Source organism: Macaca fascicularis, chromosome 18 (assembly GCF_037993035.2).
Source record: "Macaca fascicularis isolate 582-1 chromosome 18, T2T-MFA8v1.1".
In the NCBI taxonomy this organism is placed as follows: domain Eukaryota; kingdom Metazoa; phylum Chordata; class Mammalia; order Primates; family Cercopithecidae; genus Macaca; species Macaca fascicularis.
In genome coordinates this window covers 9790103-9810466 of record NC_088392.1, presented here as the reverse complement: position 1 = coordinate 9810466, position 20364 = coordinate 9790103, and the positions used below count along the sequence as shown (strand labels likewise).

The 20364-nt window shown below is 36.1% G+C and overlaps 1 long non-coding RNA gene across 2 annotated transcripts in view; it reads left to right on the top strand.

Moving 5' to 3' along the window:
• The window catches only part of LOC135968203 (uncharacterized), a 433495-nt gene extending 413396 nt beyond the window's left edge, over positions 1-20099 (top strand). For both annotated transcript variants that reach the window (XR_012427191.1, XR_010582796.2), the window contains one exon: positions 19975-20099. This is a non-coding gene — a long non-coding RNA (uncharacterized lncRNA). The remainder of the gene's footprint in view (positions 1-19974) is intronic.
• The last annotated feature ends 265 nt before the right edge of the window (positions 20100-20364 follow it).

The following is a 20364-nucleotide window of genomic DNA, read 5'->3' as shown; positions in this document are numbered from 1 at the left end:
TCACACATTCCTGGACAGAAAGGCTCCCTGGGATACTCTTCATTCTCCTCTTGGTCTTTTGGTTGTTGTTGAATTCTGGTCCCTTCAATGCTGACTGTATTGTGTTATGACCCTCTAGTTAGCTCTTTGAATTCCTGTTGTGTGGAGAAGAGACTCACCGCTCGTCTTGAACATTTCTCTAAGATTGTATCAATCCATTATTGCATTGCTATAAAAAACTACCTGAGACTGGGGAATCTACAAAGGGAATAGACCTAACTGGTGTGACCGTGCAGGCTGTGCAGGAAGCACAGTAGCTTCTCTTTCTGGGAAGGCCTCATGAAGCTTCTGATCATGGCAGAAGGCAAAGTTTGAGTGAGGTGTCACACTTGGTGGGAGCAGGAACAAGTTGCGGAGGGGAGCGGGGGCTTGCTACACTCTTTTCAAAATTTTTCTTAGAGTTTCACTCTGTCACCCAGGCTGGAGTACAGTGGTGCTATCTTGGCTCACTGGAACCTCTGCCTCCCGGGTCCAAGAGATTCTCCTGCCTCAGCCTCCTGAGTGGCTGGGACTACAGGCATGCACCACCAAGCCCGGCTAATTTTTGTATTTTTAATAGAGACGGGGTTTCACCATGTTGGTCAGGCTGGTCTCAAACCCCTGACCTTGTGATCCCCTCGCCTCAGCCTCCCAAAGTGCTGGGATTACAGGCATGAGCCACAACGCCAGGCCCACACCTTTAAACAACCAGTTCTCTCAAGAACTCACTCACTGTTCTGAGGACAGTACCAAGGGGATGGTACTAAATCATTAATGAGAGATTCACCTCCATGATCCAATCACATCCCAGCAGGCCCCATCTCCAGCACTGGGGATTAAAATTTGACATGAGATTTGGGTGGGAACACAGATGTAAACCATATCATGCATATCTAAGACTTTGAATATTAAATGAAAAGTTGACCTGACAATAATATGTCCCAAGAAACTTTCTCAGTTGTAGGCTGCTATGATCTTCTGTCCCATATAGTTTCAAACAGGGGCATTATAGGTTTTGCTACAGTTTTGCTTCTCCTCAAAGCTTTTCTATCATCAATAGTTTGATCCTCTTTTTTATTGTTATTTTTTAAAATCAGATTTAAGGCATTGCACTAATTGTGCTCCCAACACATTGAATTACATTACGTCTGTGCGAGGTCTTTCCGCTTTAACTGGAAATCGCTCCTTCCTTTTTAACATCATTCCCTCCTGCCTGATACCTACTCCCCATAGGTGTTTGTTTTCATGCATTTGGTATGTCTCACTGAAATAGCACCTTTGGTAAATAGTGTGATTTTTCTCAACAAAATGTGTGTGTGTGTGTGTGTTTAAACATATGTTTCTTAGGGTAAAGCTGATGCTGCTAACTGCTATATTGCATTCCATTCAGGATATACATCTGATTGGATTCAGAAACCCTAACAATAATGAACATCTTAATTGTCCTCATCCCTCACAACCACCACGACAGATGTAGACATTGCAAGATAAGTCTTTTAAATGGACCACCGTGGACTTGTGGCTATGAAAGTGATTTACTTGCCAATGAATACAGGCATAAGTTCTTGAATATAGGACGTAATTGTTTTATTTTGTGTGTTTTGTTTGTTCTTTTTGAGATGGAGTCTTGCTCTGTTACCCAGGCTGCAATGCAGTGGCATGATCTAGGCTCACTGCAACCTCTGCCTCCTGAGTAGCTGGGATTACAGGCACCCGCCACCACACCCGGCTAATTTTTGTAGTTTTAGTAGAGACGGGGTTTGACCATGTGGGCCAGTCTGGTCTGGAACTCCTGACCTTAAGTGAACTGCCCTCCTCAGCCTCCCTCTTGGGATTACAGGCATGAGCCACCAGGCCAGGCCTTATTTTGTTTTTTAATTAACATAACAAGTCAATCAAATTGTTCAACAAATAACCACGTGATGTGGAAATAATTTGTAAAAAGTAAAAAGCCAAATAACAAAGACAAATTAAAAGTATTTAGAAATAATTTTGCCAAAAGTTAAATATTTTACTTGCCAAAAACAATGTTTAATGATGAGAAAACCCACAGAATCAGGTCAATCACAAAACAAAATTCTCAAATCAGCATTATGACTATAAAAATTATCTCAATTAGCAAATGCTGATGAAAAATTCCTTAGCTTCTTGGCTGTCTACTAAAAGTCTTATAAAAATATCTAATTATGGAATGGTTTGTGAGGGTTATAATTTTATTCTATACTTTATTAGCAAATTATATATATATTCACAGATATACATGCACACAATTATTTCTATTTAAGAAGGTAAATGTTTCTGAATTTGCATGAAAAGCAAATTTAGTTATACTTAATCATAAAAGTAAATAAAAGTAATTTTAAAACATGGTACAAATATTCTTTTTTTATGCCAGCATCTAATTTTTTCTGTTCAGGACATCAGCTTTAAATGTTATTTAGTCTTCAAACTTCTAATAAATAACATGTAGATATATATTTTAAAATTAACTATTTAATAATGTATATTTTACCCATATTAGATACCACCGTGAACATTTTAAAATTATACTTTTATTCACACATGATTATTCTGAGCTGATATATTGGAATAGCATGTTTGGTGATTTGAAAATATGTCTAGTTACAGCTGCAAGGAAAGGAAAGAAAAAACTTCCTCAAACCTGTCAGAAACATTTTTTGGGGAGATTTGCAAAAAGTGAAAAGTTTGACATATTTCCCAGAAATGTTGGCAAGGCACACAAAATATTTCTTGAAAGTAAAAATTTCCTTTTGTCCTGGAAGTATATATCCAAAAAAGGAAAAACAATTAGGAGTAGGAAAATGAGTCTCTGTGTGTGTGTCTTTTAATAAATGCCAAGTTTGACAAATATCATTTCTGTTGGTAACCTTACCTGAAAGAAGATACTTTTAGACCTATTCAGAACATGATTATAGAAAATACCAAAATAATATGTGCGTAACATTTAAATATAAGTTATGGAAAGTAACATGACAAAGAATTTTGAGCCCTTTAATGTCAGGGTAAAGACCAAGACATTGCCATACGTTAGCTAGCTATACAGCATCCTGTAGCCACAGGGTCCTTCACCCCGAGATAATCATAATTCTGAATTCATGTGTGTAATTCTCTTGTTTTTCCTAATAGTTCGATTCCACATGTGTTTCATTTTGCAATATATTGTCTGGTCTTTCCTGGTTTTCTAATTTTTAACTTTATGCCAGTGTTATATGTTTTCTTCTACAATTTGTCTTTATTTCGCATGAATTTCTTATCAGTATATTTGAAAAATTAACCTGTACTGGTTATTTTGCCAATATTTAGAATTGGTACTATATTGATTCATAAAGAATTGAACATCTTTTCAAAGCTGTATTTTTTTGTTTTTGAAATATTTATTTTCCTTTTCTTGTTTTTTTTGTGAGGCCTTTTTTTTTTTTTTTTTTTTTTTTAAATTCCTGTTGACTTACAGGGCATGATTATTTCAATGCCTGAATAGGATAAATTATGAAAGCAGACTCCATTGAAACATGGATCTCATTCAACATAAACATTACCAATAATTCATGGGTTTCAAGAAGGACCAGAGTCAGCAAGGGAGACAGATCTGATACAGCTTCCAAATCATGTTCATTTTTCTCATGCTATGATGCCTTTTTATTTTCTAGTAACAAGTGAAGGCCCGATGCTGGTTGTGAAGTGCTGTGTTCAGAGGAATATTGTTCAGTTTGGGGGGCTTCCTAGTTCTATACTACATTAGTCAAACAGATAGAAAATATCTTTGTGACTAATGTCTATTGTCTATAAAGCTATAAATTCTAGTTTTTTAAAGCAATAGGCAATCTAATCAGAACAGGCAGGTTTCTTTTTACAAAATGGATTTTTAAAAACTTTTTCTCATGTGATATCATTCTACTAATAAGCGTCACTTTTGCAAGTCTCCAATAATGTCTTTTCCAGATGCATCATTCTCCCAATGTCCCATGAAAGAAAGAGTGTATCACCAGCTTGAAGTTGTCTCTTTCTTCCTTCTTTATAAATTGGGTTATTAATAGGGAGTTCATTTAGGAGAACAGAAGTTCTTACCCTTAAGCAGTTGACATTATCAATCTTTTATTATTTCTTCTTTTGTATTTTGTAAGCTTGATTTAACTCCTATGTATTCTTGAAATCACGAATCCACCTGTAGTCAGCTTTTGCATATCCTCACAAAAGAGCAAGAGGGTGGGTGTCTGGAGAGTTCCTGGAAGCAGCATGAGGAGGAGGGAGAACATGAGGTGTATGTGAGACGTGAGGCCAGGTACACAGGGACTGGGTGCAAACTCTCTTGTCACCAGGTGTCCTAGCAGTCAGACCACTGCAGACCTGACGATGTGGCCTCCATCATGAATTCCATAATGGTGCCCAAGTGCCATTCCTTCAGCAGAGAGAGAAGTCACCTTTTTGGTGTCCACAAGACTGTGATTTGCATCTCCTGTGGGGGGTCTTCAGTAACAACAAAGAGTACACCAATGAGCAACAAACCAAATGTGCTCTGTGCCAAGTACCTTGTATTTTGTTCTTCAATTCAGCGTGTATGCTTGTCCCTATAGTTACAGCTGGACTTAAAGCTAGCACCGCTGTTGACATTACATAATAGAAATTAATGTGTTATTTTAAAGATTATCCTTGTGTTAGTCAAAATAATACCCTTAAATTTTTTCATAAAATATTTTGCTTGTTCAGTTAAGGGCCACTCATTACTATGTAGAAATGATCTATACCCTAATTTCTGCCAAATATTTTTGTCTCACTGAACCTTTCCCCAACTGTGCTGGACAATAACACTTCTTTTATAATTAAATATTCTCCCAGAAACATCAGCTAAGGAGCATAAATATTTAATGACTTCATGCCCTATATTTTGTGTGTTACAAAAAGAGTATACAAGTCCAAAAGGTTACTTTTCCTTTACTAGAATCTCAACTGAAGTTCCAAAGTTATCTGTTTTTTTCCTGTAGCTTTGACTAGCTTACTTCTTTCTGTTAAAATCTACTCTTTTTTTTCACATTTTCTTGTAAATTAGAACTAATGTCTTTAACCTTCATAGATTAACTGTTAACCAAGTTGCAATAAACTGTTCATTTTTCTCATTTTCATCTAATCACCAGCACACCTCATTTGTATGCTTCAGGCAAAGTGATCTCCATCCAATTGGCACAGTGGTTGGGCCTGCATAACAGTGCAGCTCAAGTTCTATGAGTGACAGCATGCCTTCAGTGCCCTACAGTGAGACTGTACAGCTTTCACAGGAGGCAAAACTAATTTAACCCACCCTGTAATATTATCCCTTTCTAATATCCCATCAAGATAGGTCATACAGCTGTAATTATATTTGATTAAACACATAAGTACTGGAGAGCCACTATGTGCAAAGCATATATCTTTTCTGTTTCTGCCCCTGCCTACTTTTGGTATTTGTGGCCCAACGGGCACATTCAAATGATTACATCTAGTATCTATAGCACAGCATCAGGGAAAAGAATGACGCCTGCCAATTCCTCCAGGTACTAAGAAGGATATACATGATTATTAATTTAGGTAATTCTAATGAATTAAAATGTCAAGAAGTATAGAACCATCAAATTTTACTTCACAGAGAAAGTTGGACCACAGAAAAATAGAGCTGTAACAATAATTTATAATTGAAGAGAAAACAGTAAATTTGTTAGCTTATATCAGAAATGTTTCAAGTTCATTTTTGTTGTTGTTTTGGTACATTCTTCTCTCTCTCTTTTTTTTAATGAGACTTAGTTCAGTTTACCAGAAACAGTCTTGAATATATTTTGTTCGTAAGATATTTTTATTTAAACAAAAATCAAATCAAAATAAACAAGTGTGTGGGTTTATTCAATTATCTGGTTCCAAAATATTTTCTTCTGAGTTCCTAAAAAAGAAATCCCTTTGCAAAATGGCAAGTCAGATGCATTTTGTCTTTTTAAGTGTACATGTGTTGGTACTATTTACCTGTTTGTAGAGGTGATGGATGATAGATAAAATCTGTTTAATTATTCTACAAGTTTTAAAGTTATTATTTAAGTACATATAATTATCAATAAATTATGTAACAAAATTTAACTAGACATTTTAGTCACTTTAAAGTACAACCCATTTTGTAATCTACTATGTACTACATCTAAATTATTTAGTGGTAATACAGATATAAATAAATTTTAAGAAAAAAAAGGAACTTTCTAATTATAAGTTACTAGAATAAAGAGTATTTATCTCTAGGAAATTAACCCCGAATAAAAGAAATGAGAAATTCCGCTTTCAATAAATTTTTTTGATATTAGTAACCTTAAATTATTCCATGGGAAAAAGACTACAGGGCCAGTGAGACTCAGTTGGAGGAATTAGAGTATCACTAATGGAAGACTGTAGCTGCATCTCTCAAATAAAGTGATAAAATGCATTTAAAAACTGCATGTGGCACATGCCTGCAGTCCCGGCTACTTGGGAGGCTTAGGGAGGAGAATTGCTTGAACCTGGATGGCAGAGGATGCCGCGAGCTGAGATTGCACCACTGCACTCCAGCCTGGCGATAGGGCAAGACTCCATCTCAAATAAATAAATAAACTGCGCGATGTACCGTACCTTGAGTAAAACCAACAAACTCTGGAAAAATCGGTTGCATAGAATATGTTTTTTAAAGTTAATTTTGACACTACCTGGTAATGTAGAAGGGCTTGAGAAAATGTATATTCTTTACACATAAAAGAAGCTTTCTGAAAATAAGTGTCCTAGTGTTTGAATGCTGAGAAGCTTTGTAGCAGATTTGCTTTCACTGAGGTAGATACAGGTATAATCACACATATGTACATACACATACAAAGACACACAAACACACACTCCGTAAGATACCATTAAATGATTCACTGTGACTCAGGAAGCATTCCTGCTAGATGAGGACATAATTATTCCTATCTTGTCTTGAATACTGGCTTCACGTATTTTTTAAAGAAACAAAGAAAAATCCAACTTGAATCCATCAAATTATAACTAGGCTCTGAGAAAAAGAAATGAAGATTTTACCTGGAAAAATGTCAGAAATTGCCATGTTCAAAATATGCAATGTACTCAAAGGTCTTAGTGAAAGTAGCAACATGTTTGTATCAGAGATATAGTATCTCTGAAAGAGCAGGCATGGGATTATGGGAGCAGGCAGTCCAGAGGGATTATGGGGGATGAGTTAGGCATAAAGGTGGTAATTGAAAGGAAAATAAATAGCAGTTACAAATTCTCTAATGGAAGCAGCACAAAGAAGAATCCAATATGCTAAAAGCACAGTAAACAAACAAATAAAACAAAAGAGAGTACAACTAACACACCTATTTAGGGGTGAAACAAAATAAAGTACTTCTCAATCAAATCAAAAGAATGCAAAAGTGAAGACAAATTATATAGATGATATAATGAAGTATGATCACATATTTAAATGCAAAAAACATTCTGTAACTACATTAAATATAAGTGGCATATACACTTAAATAACAAATTAAATTATGCACAATACAACTTTGTATAACTCTTTGGAATTTAACTTTTCCTGCACAGAAGCATGTAAGAAACAGGTGAGTAAACAAAGTACTCACAAAATATTTATTAGTAAATTGTACTTTTAAAATTGGTAAATAAAAAGTATGGATATGTATCATGTGTGACATGATGTTTTGAAATATGTATACATTGTGGAATAGCTAAATGGAATTCATTAACAGAAGCATTACCTTACATACTTATTTTTGGTGGGGGGTGGGGGAGTGTAAAACTACTTAAAATCTGCTCTCCTGGTGATTTTCCAGATGACAGTACATTGTTATTTAGTGTAGCCACTATGTTGTATAATGGACCTCTTGTACTTACTCCTCCTGTGGAACTGCAAATTTGACTCTTTGACCAACAGCCTCCCAACCCCACCCCCATGCTAGCCCCTGGTAACTGCCATTCTACTCTCTACTTTCATAAGTTCAACTGTTTTAGATTCCACATAAGTGAAGGCAAGCAAATGGGCTTTAGAAGATAAGCAGAAGGGAAAATTTGTAGACAATTCATAATCTAAACATTTTCCATAAAGAAAAAAAGAGGCAGCTTGGCCATTTTGATTCACAACAGATAAGGGCTATTTTTATGACTTTTTACTTGAAGGAAAATGAAAGAGATAAGTAAAACTTGTTTACAGGCAAGATCCCCAATAGTAAACAGAAATGTAGCAAAACGGCTAACAAAAGAAAGTCAAAAATAAGATCTCTTTTAGGAATGGCAGGGGGAAGAAAGAGCTTCTAATTATAATCCCTTCCCCACTTTTATAAACTATTGAAGCAAGATCCAAAAGGAAACATTCACGTGTCTTCATCCTGCTTTAGTTCTGGGAACACAGACAAAAAGTGTCTTAGCTTTTCTCTAATGGATGCAAAAGATTCTCCAGTCTCATGTTCATTTTGGGTAAAAATACATAAATATAAGGTAACTTCCTTTGAAATCAGACTTTCTCAGATCAGTAGAAAAGGAAACATTCTGGAGCTCAGTTTTTCCAAGTTTTGGCATACAAACAGTGGCTAAGTCTGCCCAATTTCTATACCTCCTCTGGGAAATCAAAAGCATTGGTTCATAAACTACAAAGCCGTTGTAGAATCCCAAAGGCTAAGCTCAAATACCCAAAGCTCAATTCGTCAAACGTGGGCACAGCAGCACCTAGGAGCAGAGAAAAGTTTACTCAATTTGGCCAAAGCAAAAGGACAAGGGAGGCAAACTCTCAAATCCTTCCTGCCTTTGAAAATAACTGGGGATTCATGAGTAAGGTAGGAATGTGGGATCCCAATGATCAAGGCTTCCTATGCCCCTCAACTGATCAAACTTCTGGATGTAATTAATGACGTTTGCAAGACCTCAGGATCATTGTTATTTGGAAGAAAAACAAGTTCATTCACCATTGTGGGCAGCCTCTGGGGGTCAGGATATGAAGGTAATAATTATTAGTCAAATGGTGACCACCCTCTACTGAATGACTAAGTGTAAGCTACCCACCATGGAGGAAGGAAAGGGAAAAAAATGAAAATAAGTACAACGAATATGTTATGATTTTTATATTATAATATAGGCCTGGTTACAACTCTCACAAAAATAGAAAAAAGATTTAAGATAAATTGGGAGAATGCAGAGAGATCCATCCTTAATCCATGAGCACAAATGAATGGCATATAAAGAGATGCCATTTTACATATTAGGAAGATAATGAAATGGCTGGTGTGACACGCAAACATATTACAAGCAAAAAGAAGGAAAAAAGAAAAGATGGAAAAAAGGGAGGAAGCAAGTGATAGAGGCAGGAGACAGAGAAACTCTAGGCAGATAGGGGTGGAACTCAGGCAAAATCCTACCTTCAAGCCAAAAAACCTGAAACTCGCAGCCCAAAGTGAGAACAACTATCCCTGTTTGCCTGCTGTTTCCCAGTTGGTTCTTTCTGAATAATGCCTTTTTACCAATCGAATGTTGCCTTTTCTAAAACTACCTATGGCCCACCCTGCCCCCTATCCTGTGCCTATAAAGACCCCAGACTCAGCTGGTAGAGAGAAGAAGCCACTGGATGTCAGGGAGAGGCAACCTGACTTTGGAGGAGAGAGGCAGAGAGGCAACTTGACCTCAGGGGAAAGTGACCTGCCCTTCCAGTCCCCTTTTCAGCCCCCATCTCCACTGAGAGCCATTTTAATTGCTCAGTAACATTCTCTGCTTTCACCATCCTTCAGTTCATCTGCATGACCTCATTCTTCTTAGGCACAAGACAAGAGTTTGGCCCTACCAAGTGCAGATACCCAAAAGGGCTGTCACACTGGCCCTTTGCTCTTGTTGGTGGAGGGCAGCTGCCCGTGTGATGAGGCAAAGGGCCCACTGAGCTGATAACACATTGCTGTCCACAGACAGTGGAGCTAAGAGAATGTTGTAACAGTCCCTCGGGGGCCTCGAGGTTACAGACACCTGTATGCTGCCATGGGGCCTCCACAGTGTTTGCTCCTGCCAGCACCAAAGCGACCATCCAGTTCCTGCACTCATTTGCTCTGTGCTCCCTCCCAAAAGTGGTTGAATGTGGCAGGCTGAGTAAACAGGGTACCCTAGTTGCTAGTTCCACAAAGGGGTCAAGGAAAAATTCTGCATCACAAGGAAGGCAGGAGAGAAGGCAAGGCTGGCATGGGCAGCCCATGTAAAATTAATTTTGAAAAAGATGTGTTGTATAAAAAATGAAGAGTGTATACACTTGTGTCTCATACAAAAAAGGAACTTTCAAAATTCTGAATAATTTAATAAAATCTAAATTTAAAAATGAGATAAATGGTAGAATTTAATGAGACAGAGATTGCAGAGCTAGGGGAACACAGTCAGGAAAATAGGATTATAAAAATAATAGGAAACAAAGAGGACTATATGAAATAGAATAACCGCAGCTGAAAATCTCATTCATGACATAGAAGAATGACTTAATAGAACCACAGATGAATCCACATGAAAATAACAAAGCTCTCGGACCAGTTAGAGACAAAACCCTAAAATAACAGCATAGGCAAGCATCATCCAACATAAAAAATAATTGGGACCGGGCGCGGTGGCTCACGCCTGTAATCCCAGCTCTTTGGGAGGCTGAGGCAGGTAGATCACGAGGTCAGGAGATCAAGAACATCCTGGCTAACACAGTGAAACCCCATCTCTACTAAAAATACAGAAAAATCAGCAGGGTGTGGTGACGGGCCCCTGTAGTCCCAGCTACTCGGGAGGCTGAGGCAGGAGAATGGCGGGAACCCGGGAGGCGGAGCTTGCAGTGAGCCGAGATCGCGCCACTGCACTCCAGCCTGGGCGACAGAGTGAGACTCCATCTCAAAAAAAAAAAAAAAAAAAAAAAAAAAAAAAAAAAATAATAATAATAATAATAATTGAGAACCCTGAAGTAGAAAGCCTACTTAATGCAATGGAATACTTCTCTGTGAACTTAATAGTAACATTTTTTCTAGAAACACAGTAAAACATTTTTACATATTGCAAGATTAGTGAAAAATACATATTAAAATAGAAAGGGAAAATAATTTATACAAGCTCTGGTTAACTTATTTGAAATGATGAATAGAAGGATTTGAGATAATCAAGTTTAAAAACTAGGTACCCTGACAAGATTAGGACTTGAGTACTGATGGCTGCATAGCATGCTATTCTCAAATTTAGCAAGAACACTTAATCTTCAAGACAATGAAGCATTATTTACAGTGTGTTGAGAGGAATAACTAACTTTTGTTTTGTGAAAGTCATGCAAAGCTCTTGCATGGCAATCACCTATTTGTTTAGCTGTCAACACTGCTGTGTTGTTTATCAGCATTTTCTGATGCACTAATGAAAGTATTGCAGTTATGCAAAACGAACTCTGAATAAAATATTTGCATTTTAATAGTCCCCTAATAATCAGTTTATGAATGAAGGGGCTGGAAAAATCAGACAACTAATTATAAAAGTTTAGCAATCAAAAGATAAATATGAGACCAGAATTCCAGATTTTGGATTATTCCTAAAAGTGATTATCAATTACTGGGAAATAAGACTAGAGTGTCCAGAGTTCATGCAACTTTAGAGATCACACACATGCTTGGGAAAAATGGAATAAGAGAATCTTGGGAAAAAATAGAGAACTGCAGTAGGAAGTCAAAGAGCCAAGTGGAAAACCAAAGAATAGGATTTTGGAAAATAGTAGAGGAGAGCCAATTCATTCCAAGTGCCACAGGCAGGTTGGGCAAGATATTGAAAGGATGTCAGGTGTGGCCGTCACCCTAGCTATTTTAATGTGGTGGTGAAAGTAGTAACTACATAGTAGGAGACAAGACATTTATGAGAAGTGAGGAATTAGGGAAAACTATACAAAATATTAATTGCAGAAACCATTTCAAAAATGAAAGTGAAAACTTTGTAGGTAGAGCAGTTGAATTTCTAGTTAGAAAGATTAAAGAGCATGCCATGGAAGAGCTGGAGGTAAAAGATATTGAGGGCCTGTATTCCCAGCACTTCGGGAGGCCAAGGCAGGAGGATTCCTTGAGGTCAGGAGTTCAAGACCAGCCTGGGCAGCATAGTAAGACCTCATCTCAAAAAAAAAAAAAGATACTAGGAAAACAAATATTTGAGGGAACAAAAACTGATTTTTTTTTTTATTTTTAAAAAAATTGAGATGATAATACAGAGAGTTTCTATATACCTGAAAGCAATTCATCCCTATTAATATTGCTCTATATTAGTATTGTACACTTGTCGAAATTAAGGAACCAACCAATATTGATATGCTATTATATAAAAAAGTCCATACTTTATTCAGATTATTTTTTAGTTTTTACTATATATCTTTTGTTTTTGTTGCTGTTGTATTCTGTCTAGTATACCACATTGCTTTTGGTCATTTTGTCTTAAGCTTATTTCATTCTTGACAATTTTCACACTTTCCTTGCCTTTGATGACCATGACAGGTCTCAGGAGTTACAGATGAGGTATTTTGTGGAATATCACGACAGTGAGATTTGTCTGTTTGTCATGATTAGACTAGGACTATGGGTTCGTGGAAAAAAAGATCACTAAGGAATAGTGACATTTTAGTCTAATCATATCAAGAATATGTGCTATGAACATGGCTGTGGATGGTTGCTGTTCACCTTGATCATGCCCCTGAGGGACTACTTGTCACATTTCTCCACTCTAACACTATTCATACCCCTCTTGCCACAACTGCACTCTTTGGAAAGAGTAAATAGACACCACTCACACTTGGAAAGAGGGAGTTATATTCCAGCTTCTTGTGAGTGACATAGCTACACATATTATCTGGAATTCTGCATGAGGTATTTGTCTCTTGTTCCATATTTATTTATTTTTCATTCATTCATATATCAGCAATAACTCACAGATGTTTATATTAATACTTTGAGTTACGATACAGTATTTTGTTGCCTAAATTTTTCCAGCTTAGTCTATTGGTGGGAGTAGGCTCCTGAGGTCTCTGGCAGGCTCCATAGTTTTGCTTTTTTTTTTTTTTTTTTTTTTTTTGGTTAAAAAAATGCCACTTTTTTGCTTTCTGAGATGACACAGATCTCAGCCTATTGTGGATGTTGTCTTCTCCAGTCATAGAATCAGCCATTTCTCCAAAGAGCCCTAGTTCCTTTGATGGAGGATATTAATAGTATTAAAAACCAAGATTGAGGCTCTAGTTGTGCTTATTGGTACTGGGTGCCATTGCTTGTGGACCCTCTCAGTTGACAGAGCAAGGAAATATATGTTTGTGTACCAACTGGCATACACATGCATCTACGAACATCCTCTATGTAACCATACGTATCTGTACTATGCACAATACAAGCTCGTACTAATGTCTTCAATTTTAATTCATTACTGTACCAGTGATTCTAGCTTCTTCCCTTCCTGGTCGTTAACTTCCCACTTGAAGGGTAGGAATCTAGGCTTCCACCGTCTGTCATCTATTTACTTAATTATTCAATTCCAAGATACACAAAGTGGTTGTAGGCTTAGTTTCCTGTACATCTGTAGGAATCCACTTTACTCACTAGACCACAGTGCTAATGAGCATCCCCTTTTGCCTTTTGACACAGATTATGAACATTTGAGAATAAGTCTGTGTGTTGTATATACATGTTTACCACTTTTGGGTAAATACCTAAAAGTGGAATTTCTGGTTCACATGACACATGTATATTTAGCTTTATAGAAAGTAGTCGGATATTTCCCAAAGTGTGGTACGGTTTTGCATTTTTATCTACAAGGTACGAATGTTCCAACTGAATCACATCCTCACCAGCACTTTGTAGTACTGCTGGTCCTTTTAACTACAGGCATTCTATCGGGTGTGTAGTGGCATTCCAATGTGGTTTTAATATGAATTTCCATAATGACAAGTCATGTGATTGATAATCTTAATATGTGCATCATTTCTATTTGTAGATTTTATTTGGAAGAGTGACTATACAAATGGTTTTCATTTTCTTAATCTTCCAATTTTATTCATTTTTTCACCTATTCAAGAAAACTGGCAAATTCAAGATCACTGTGGGGAAAAGAAAGAGAGATCAGACTGTTACTGTGTCCGTATAGAAAGAAGTAGACATAAGAGACTCCATTTTGTTCTGTATTTAAGATGCTGTTAATCTGTGACCCTACCCCCAACCTTGTCCTTGCAAGAGACATGTGCTGTGGTGACTCAAGGTTTAACGGATTTTGGGCTGTGCAGGGTGTGCTTTGTTAAACAAGTGCCTGAAGTCAGCATGCTTGTGAAAAGTCATCACCATTCTCTTAATCTCAAGTACCCAGGGACACGTACACTGCCAAAGATTGCAGGGACCTCTGCCTAGGAAAGCTGGGTATTGTCCAAGGTTTCTCCCCATGTGATAGTCTGAAATATGGCCTCGTGGGAAGAGAAAGACATAATCGTCCCCCAGCCTGACACCAGTGAAGGGTCTGTGCTAAGGAGGTCTAGTATAGAGGAAAGAAGGCCTCTTGGCAGTTGAGACAGAGAAAAGCATCTGTCTCCTGCCTGTCCCTGGGCAATGGAACATCTCGGTGTAAAACCCGATTGTATGTTCTGTTTACTGAGAAAGGAGAAAATCGCCTTAGGGCGAAAGGTGGGACTTGCTAGCGCAGTACTGCTCTTTATGCACTAAAAAGGTTTATGCAGATGTTTGCATATGCATATGAAGGCACAGCACTTTTCCTTAAACTTATTCCTGTCACAGAGATCTTTATTCATATGTCTTACTGCTGACCTTCTCCCTACGATGATCCTATTATCCTGCCACTTCCCTTTTTCTAAGATGGTAAAGATAATGATCAATAAATACTGAGGGAACTCAGAGACTGGTGCCGGGGTGGGTCCTCTGTATGCTGAGCGCGGGTCCCCTGGGCCCACTTTTTCTTTCTCTATACTTTGTCTCTGTGTCTCATTTCTTTTCTCAAGTCTCTAGTTCCACCTTAGGAGAAACGTCCACAGGTGTGGAGGGGCAGGCCACCCCTTCAATCACAAAGACATTCTCACAAAGTTTCCTCTGGAAATTTTTTAGCTTTAGCTTTAGATCTATGACCAATTTTTTGTTAATTTTTGTGGATAGGGTGTGATGATGATCAGGGTTCAATTTTCTGAAAATGAACATCCAACTTTTCCAAGACATGTCTTGAAAAAACAACTGATTTTCCCATTGAATTAGCTTTGATCCCTTTGTTGAAAATCCACTGAATAGATATGTGTGAAGCTACTTTGGAATCTCCCTTCTTGTATTTTGCTTGTAAGTTTATCCTTATACCAATTCCAAATAGTTTGGATTACTTCAGTTTAAAGTTAATTTTGAATTCAGTTAGGTTAAGACAGCCAATGTAAAACTCTTTCCCCAAGTTATTTTGGCTTTCTTGTCCTTTGGTTCTCATAAGTGAATTTTTAAATTCACGTATAAATTTCTGTAAAAATATTTGCTGGGATGTTTATTATGGTTGCACTAAATTTATAGACAAATGGAAAATTAATATTATAACATATTAAATCTTACACATCATGAAACAGGCACATTTCTATGTTTACTAGATCTTCCTTAATTCCTCCCAATAATGTTTTTGGTACTCAGCATACAAGAATTATATATTACATATTATATGGTGATGATGTAAGAATTATATAATAATACAAGAAACATAATTTTTGTAACCTGAATACTGAATACATATATTGTATAGAGAAACATTTTGAAACCTCCAAGTATTTTGAATTTGTCTCTCACACTCTAGTTTTAAAAATAATTTTAACCTCACATATTTTGAGACTGTTATTAGATGCATACATATATATGATTGTATGACTTATTGGTGAATTTATATTTTTATCATTACAAAATATTTCTTTTATCTCTGCACATGCTTCATATCTGAATTCCACTTAATATAATTTTAATATGTCCATTACGGTTTTTAAAAATGTGTTTTTATGATATATATGTTTTTCACTATTTTAAATTTAAACTGTCTGAAAGTGATACATTTTTATATGTAAAATAGTTTCTTCTACAGAGTAGAGGGATGTTATATTGTTATACAATCTGATAATCTCCACCTTTTATTTGGTATGTGTCAACAATTTAAATTTAATATAATTATAAAGACATCTGACTTAAAAATGTGTCTTTTTTATCTTACATTTGTGCCATATGATTCTATTTCTTTTCCCTTCTATTAATGTCTGAATTTGGAAATTCTTTTATTATTCTGTTTTAATATCCACCAATCACTTAACTATGTATTTTACAATGTGCATGTCTAACATAGTCTGCGTTCAAGTTATACCTCTTCATTTGTGCTTTTATTGTAGTATATTTTGCTTCTATATATGCTATAAACTTCCAAAACCATTACAATACTTTTAATATAAATAGTGAAAATTATTTATTATAATTAGAATGGGTAAAATTCTTTTTAAGTAATTAAAAGTTAAGAATAAGTATTTAATATTTATGTTTTATTTATCATTCAAATCACTTTTATTCCCTTATGTAATCCAAATTTCTCTCTGGTATTATTTCTCCTTTATATGTAAAAGCATATAGCTTAGTATTTCTTATAGTATGAATACGCTAACAATGATTTATCTAATTTTTAAAATTTGATGAGTTTTTTAACTTTATATTTAAATTACGTTTTCTCTTGGAAAAAAATTTAGATTGAATATTATCTCTTTGTTGTTGTTTTCTTTCTTTTATACTTTAAAGATGACATTTCATCAACATTTGACCTTCACGAAAAAAATTGCACCTGAGTCTGCTGGATTCTTTGGATTGAGTAGTTCTTTGAAAAAAAATAAAGAAAACAGAGGAAATCCTTGTGTAATCAACAAAATTTAAGCTGTGGAAGACTCTAGATGCCAAATACCTCAGGTTCTTTTAAAAAGCAATTTTAAGAAAAAGATAGAAATGAAGGGGAACTTATTGGTTAAAAGAGACTTACAAGTTATTTTAAACTGAATAGGAATAAAAGTGGTACACAATTGAGTGATAAAATATATTTAAAATGCTAGGAAAGAATACTATGATAGTCTGCATAATAGTTACAGATAAATTATGGATAGGTTACACAAAATGGATACAAATACATAAGGACATTTTATATTATATGGCAGAGTTTTATTTCTTAACCTAGTGGTACAAATATTTTGTGTGTTCTCATTTTATTTTTTAATGATGATAATAATGATGATAATGCTGATGACAAGATATCTTTAATAGGCTATTATTTTATGTTATTTTTAAATAGTGAATATACAAGAAAATTTTGGAAGATAAAGCCATTCAAATGATGCCAATGAAATTTTTTTAAATAAGATAATTGTATTATTATATATTTCAACCAATATTTACCTTAAGTCCAAAGTGAAGAAAAAACAGAATTTCTGTGTACATAGGTCTCTCCTAGAATAATTTAAAATAATCTAAAATTTTATTTAGATTAATCCTAATATAAATTTACTTGAAAACTTTTTATACATCTATAGAACTATTATATTGGTACATATGATATATTAGATAGACAGGTAGGTATGTAGATAGATAGATAGATAGATAGATAGATAGATAGATAATTAGCTATCTCAGTTTGGTACTGTTCACAAAATTAAAAGTAGTTTTTAATTAAAAATATAAGCAAAACTACCATTTGCCAAATTAGTGAATATGTTTCCCTTCTTGTGCTTTGGTCTCTCCTCTTCATTAATATAATTAGTTCAATTAGGCATCTAATTTATGTTATCAGTAGGAGCCTCCAATTACCTACGTACCATTGAGTTTCTGTGCCTACTTGAACCTACACTAGCTAGCTATTCTGCCTGTTTTATACAGCAATTTTTCTCTCTGGCTCTATACACACCTTAAAAATTCACTTACCCATTGCAAATTCCTTCACAAACCTTTTAATGGCCAATTATTTAATATGAAAAACTGGTTCCATTTATAATAATAACAGCTATGATTCACTGAATATGTAGTGTTAAGTTCTCTCAAACTGCTCTCTATATATTATATTAATTATATAAATTAATACTTCCAAAACTACTGTGAGGTAGACATAATTTCCCCCAATGTAGAGTCAAAGCTAAATTCAGAGGATTTAAATAACTGCCTACGGGGCACAGAACCAGTAAGTTTCAGACTATGTCACTCACTTGGAAGCTGATGTTCTTTCAACAGTGCTGTGTTAATGGCTGATGCCCTAACATAGCACACTGATATTAATACACATCCCAGCAGCAGGGATGTCCCTATTAACAGGGCTAGCCTGCAGCGTTATTTAACTTCCAACAATATCATTCTGTTGTGTTACATTAAGACTTTCTTATCTTCACTTCAATTTAAAGGTCAGTCATACTAAGGAGAGTAAAACTCAAGACACAAAAGGAAGAAGCCACCTATTTTCCTTTCTCAATTTTCTTAAGCTCTTCCTTAAGGACTCACAGAGAGAAGATGATGGTGGCACTTACTGTGTTTCCCTAGCTCAGACCAAGGCCGGGGTCCACTTACTTGGTGTAACTTGTATATATATATATATATATATATATATATAGAGAGAGAGAGAGAGAGAGAGAGAGAGAGAGAGAGAGAGAGAGAGAGAGAGAGAGTGTGTGTTTATCCAGGTCCATTCATTCCATTGCAGTCCCTCTTTATATTGTGTGTGTGTCTGTTTATTCAGTTTCATTCATACCATTGCAATCCCTCTTTATATTTTGTGTGTGTGTGTGTGTGTGTGTGTGTGTGTGTGTGTGTGTGTGTGTGTTTACCCAGGTTCATTTATACCATTGCAATTCCTCTTTCACACCCTCTCCTCTTATTTGTTCCAAGGCCTACAATGAAACTTCTTCTCAGTCTTAAAATTGAGCTCCTTTTAAGTTTCCTTCACTTCTAAACGAATCATTCTGAAATGCCAGGACTTTTATTCTGCAGACTACATTCTCCTTTTTCAGATGATTCCCTATGAGTTTCCCTGAATACTGGACAAAGGAAGGATCCTGGAGGACTGGAGGAGAGAATGGGGTCGTGTTTTCCAGTTTGCTTTCCCTTCTTGTAGCTTTACAGAGTGTCCCTTTCTGCTGCCCTCTGTTTCTTCTACCCTCAAACCGTCTCCTCTATGAATTTCTCAGAAAAAAAAAAATGTACTGCTGATCAAAGAAGTCATTATTTTTTTTCCCTGAAAACGCATATTTCAGGCCATGGAATTGTAAGTTCCCATGAGCATCCAATCCAGAAGACTTGTAAGCACTGGGTCAACCTTGAGTGTTACATGCTTCTTTCCATGTCTTCAGAAGAAAGCGACAATGCGAGGTTGGGAAATTCATTATTGAAAGCCCCTAATGCATTCCTGAAATCTACTGTAAAATGTGTAGGCTCCTTAATAAGAAGCTGTACCACCAATTGCCACTTTTCACTGAGGTTTGTCATGCACAGCATATGAACCTCAGAGATTTTAGATCAAGGATCATTTTCAAAGATGTTGGGACAGACCAGTAGACTACTATGTATCCCACTCACATAGCGCTGGTGAGCATAAGAGGATAAACATGGTCTGTGAAATGCTTATGGAACTTTGGGATCTGGCGATTACCTAAGAATCTACACAGACTATGACCTATAAACCGCTTCTGCTCTCTGCTTTCATAGAATGCTCATGGGTAGAGGCTGACATCTAAAGCTTGTGACGTCTTCCTTAGGAGTCAACTAACTGTGTGCTATAATAATTCCGCATTCCCTTCTTTATCCATGTATTCACCCTGCCACAACATGGCATGGGGCAGGTTGGGGCAGGGGATTTTTGCTTTGTTTATTATGTATAATCCCAAATGCTTACGTGTGTCCTTTCTTTTCTTTATAGGTGATTATACTTTAGGGAGAAAAAATTAGCCTGGTCAGTGTTATATTCCCTCTCTGAGAAAATGAGCACACCAGAAATGAGCCAAAATGTAAGGTAAAGTATGACAGAGGATGTGGAAATGCCAGAAATTTTAAACATTAGTTTGTTTTACTTGACAAGAACTCTTTAGTAGCTTCCTGTTCTCAAAATAAAGACATTTTTAAGTATATACGACTAAGCACTGAATGATCTCATCTTTGCCTAGTTTGCTGGACTCCTCTTGTTGCTTGCTTCTCTGCTTGCTGTACTGAGCTTCAGTGGTCTTACTGCAGTTCCCTGAACATGTCCTGCTCCTGCTAGGCAGAATCCTTTCCACTGACTCTTGCCTTTGCCTGGATACCTCCCCTCACA